This window comes from Stegastes partitus, unplaced genomic scaffold (genome assembly GCF_000690725.1).
Source record: "Stegastes partitus isolate 25-593 unplaced genomic scaffold, Stegastes_partitus-1.0.2 Scaffold135, whole genome shotgun sequence".
Lineage (NCBI taxonomy): Eukaryota > Metazoa > Chordata > Actinopteri > Pomacentridae > Stegastes > Stegastes partitus.
In genome coordinates, this window is record NW_007577866.1 from 399146 (window position 1) to 402951 (window position 3806).

General features: G+C 39.3%; 1 protein-coding gene across 1 annotated transcript in view; it reads right to left on the bottom strand.

Annotated features, from left to right (window-relative positions):
- Positions 1–3806, bottom strand: part of sez6b (seizure related 6 homolog b) — a 147475-nt gene that overhangs the window by 54244 nt on the left and 89425 nt on the right. The window lies entirely within an intron of this gene.

A 3806-nucleotide genomic window follows, 5' to 3' on the forward strand; every position in this document is an offset into this window, starting at 1 on the left:
GTGTATAGATAATGGATGGATCACAGTACAAAATATATTTTTCCTTTATCAATGTTTATCAATGTTGTAATATATCTTCAAAATAAATGTCATCTTCTCACTCTGTGGCATGGTGGTTGTTTGCTCTCTGTCTCTACTTTGTTCAATCACCTACCCATTGTCTTTGGGCCAAATTTGACTTGTTTTCAAGTTGATTCGTTATTATTAATGCCAGTGAGGAAAAAGTAGAGTTACATCTGTAGTGTTGCAGGTCAAATTTGACCAAGAGGTAATTATGGGTTGCTTATGCAGAGAAATACATATAAATGTCACTAAACCATCACAAATAAAAATATAATCTAATAATGATAGTAATAAATAATAATAGTGTAATAATATTGCATAATGATATTAAAATGATTCCATCTTGGAAGACCTTTTGCGTTGGTGAAGAAAATGATCTCATTTGAAAAGCAAGTGTCTTACAACAATGAGCTGTTGTGTATAAATATATTATATCATGGGTGAAGTATAGTCCTTAAGGTTTAAAATATAAAAGAAGTTACATATATGCACATAGTCATGAAATGTCTTCTTTTGAAGAAGTTGCTTGGGTCTGTTTCTTTTATGGTTTCACAGGACAAGCAACAGACGGAGGAAAAGAAGTCCATATAAGGATGCAACCATTCAGTGTGATGAAGATGGGCCCTAATCAGTTGTTTTACGACCTGACCATGCATCACGTGACTGAGTCGTAAAAAGAAGGGTCAGAGGGAACAGGAGTCGTCTTGCTTTGTCTGATGCCAGGGAGAGTTTGACCCAGAGCTCTGTAATGCAATATTCAATGTGTAATTAAATTGATTGATTGAGACCGAATTGAATCCGATCTCATCTTTAGAAACGAACACGCAGAGAAGACAGTAATTCTCTAACAGAGTCAAGGAAGAAACTGTTGACAATCACCTTTGAGAAGAGCTACATTGGTTGTTGGTCGTTTTTAATACATATTGCTATATGAAATAAAAGCATTTTAATTTTACACAAATCACCCTGTGCAGCTTGGATCATTTTTGTAAAAGACTTGTACTATAATTTGTGACACTGAGATCATTAATTTGCCCATTCAAGGAGCCCTTCTAGATAGCACAGAGCACCTCATTGTCTTCACATATTAAAATTATGTTTCATGTAAAGCAGCTTATTAACTCGAATTCAAATGTAGAGTAGCACGCAGAAAATGCCACGTCCCTCCCACTCTCTCCTTCACTCACACTCCACACATACCTGCCCAATAACTGTATAGCAGTGTATAGGCAGGGCTGCCTCAAGGCTTATTTTCTCACACTTCACTGCATACCAAGAACAGCACACACCTTGCCAGAGATAACACTTCTTTATGAGTCTTGTGGGGTGATTACTATTGTGTAAGTTGTACATTAGGAATATCCTGTCTCAGAGTGATGCTGAAAACTAGTCCATGGATTAATTCCTTCAAAGCTGGACTATTGTAATGTGTTGCTATCAGGATGTCCTAAAGCCTCCCTGAAAAACCTCAAGCTGATCCAACAAGCTGCAGAGAGAGTACTAACGGGACCAGCAAGAGACATGTTTCTCTCATAGAAGCTTACCTTTATTGGCTCCCCATAAAATCCAGAATAGAATTTAAAATCCTTCTCCTCACATACGAAGCCCTTAATGACTAAGAAAAGACCTTACAATATTATCTCAACAGAGCCCTTCGCTCTCAGGCTGCAGGTTTACTCGTGATTTCCAGACTCTCCAGACGTAGAATGAGAGGCAGAACCTTCAGTTATGAAGCTCTTCTGTTGTGGAATCAGCTCCCAGTTTGGGTTCGGCAGGCAGACACCCTCGCTACTTTAAAGGTTAGACTTTTCCTCTTTGATAAAGCTTATAGTTAGGGCTGCTCAGGATCACCTGAGCCTTCCCTTAGCTATGATTTAGACTGCCGGGGGATTACCATGATGCACTGCTCCACTATCCTCTCTTTCACCGTCCATACATTTATATAAAACCATTACATATCACTATTTGCGTCTTCTCTGTGCCTTAGTTTGTGTTTTGTCCTCTCTGCAGGTATCTCTGGCTCCAGAGCTACACATTTTTGATCTGCAATTAATGGCTTCAATAACCTCTCCAGTGCTGGTTTGTCCGTTTTCTGTCTGCTCTCTGTCTTTATCCTCACACCAACCAGTCGAGGTAGACGACTGCCTTCCCTGAACCTGGTTCTGCCGAATCTTATCTTGGAAAAAGCAAGTCTTTCTTTCAATTGTGGTCAAAGAGCTGCTGTCTCTCTGTAATGTAATATTGTCAGGTCTTCACCTTACTTTGCAAACTGCCCTGAGATGACTTATGTTGAGAACTGGCACTATATAAAACTGAACTGACACTAAATTGCTTTTTTTTTTTTTCATAGGAAACTCAGTCGTTCCTGCATCCACATGTTTTATATTAAAAAGGAGGGACAGCAGAGGAGAAGCTTTTAATGTGAAATATGTGCAGAAAGTGCAGCAACCAAGAAAAAACCGCAGTAAAAGCAACGAGAAAAAATGTAGTTTTACAAATTGAATTACACTCTGTGGAAATATATAGTATATTTAAAAAGGAAGAGCAAACTGATGGGAAAAAAAACAGAGAATTAAAACCCAATCATGTTAGCCAACAAAAAAATTAAAAACAAACAAAAAACCTGTGAAAATTAAAAATAAAACTGTACTTCTGTTTAACCCACATTAAAAAAAACCTTGCTGAAAAAACTGCATCGTAGTCACAAAGTGTAAACTCCTTATGATTGCATGTATCTGCCCAGATTCCCAGGATTATTCCCAAGGACATGACATCTGCATGCTCAGTGTCTCTGAGATTTCTGCCTGCAGCCTGCTACAATAGAGTCGCAAAGTAATTTGGTTTGTGCTTACAGCAACGAGAAATGAAAAGATTGTATATCCTTCAAAAAATAATGTCCCTGGGCTTCAGAGTAATCCACAGACCTCACTATCAGCGATTTAAATGGAGCTGCTTACTACCCAGGATGAAAAGTGGCGGTAGGTGAGAACATCTACTTTGGTTAATTTGTAATGGTCTGATTGCACTTCATCCAAATGATTTCTGTGTACGGTCATTAGTCAGAGAGAGGATCATAAAGTGCAGATTTGTCAGTTATTCATCACCTTTGATTTTGAATTACACAAAATACAAACCGAAAGTCAGACAGAAATCAATCAGAAAGCGTCCAGATTATCATCAGTTTACTTTTCATGGCTTGAACCAAGAAGTGACGTGAAAAAGAAAACGTCCTAAGATATATAATCACATGCAGAAAATCCATCCACAGCTATAGGAAGGTGTGTGTGTGTGTGTGTGTGCGCGCGGGAGCATGTGTGTGTAGGTGTGTGTGTGTGTGTTTCCCAGCTGATCAGGTCAAGGTTGCTCATGCAGACAAAGCTTAATTAAAGCAGAGCAGGAAGAGTAAACCCAGTGGCATCCTGCCCGGCCTTCAGTAATCACACCTCGATACACCTGCTTTATGCTCTGACACACACACGCACACGCACACACATGCACACATACATACACACAGACACACACACGCAGACACACACATACATACACACACACACACACACACACACACACACACACACACACACAAAATCAAGATGGCAGAGATACAGATGCACAGCCACCCAAATTCCCTCTTTGAAATTGCTTTCAGAAAACATTCACTGTGTGAATCAAAGTCGATCGGAGTGGTCAGGAGTAAAATGCTTACTTATTATTCATCAGCTGGCCTCATCGGAGCAACAAAA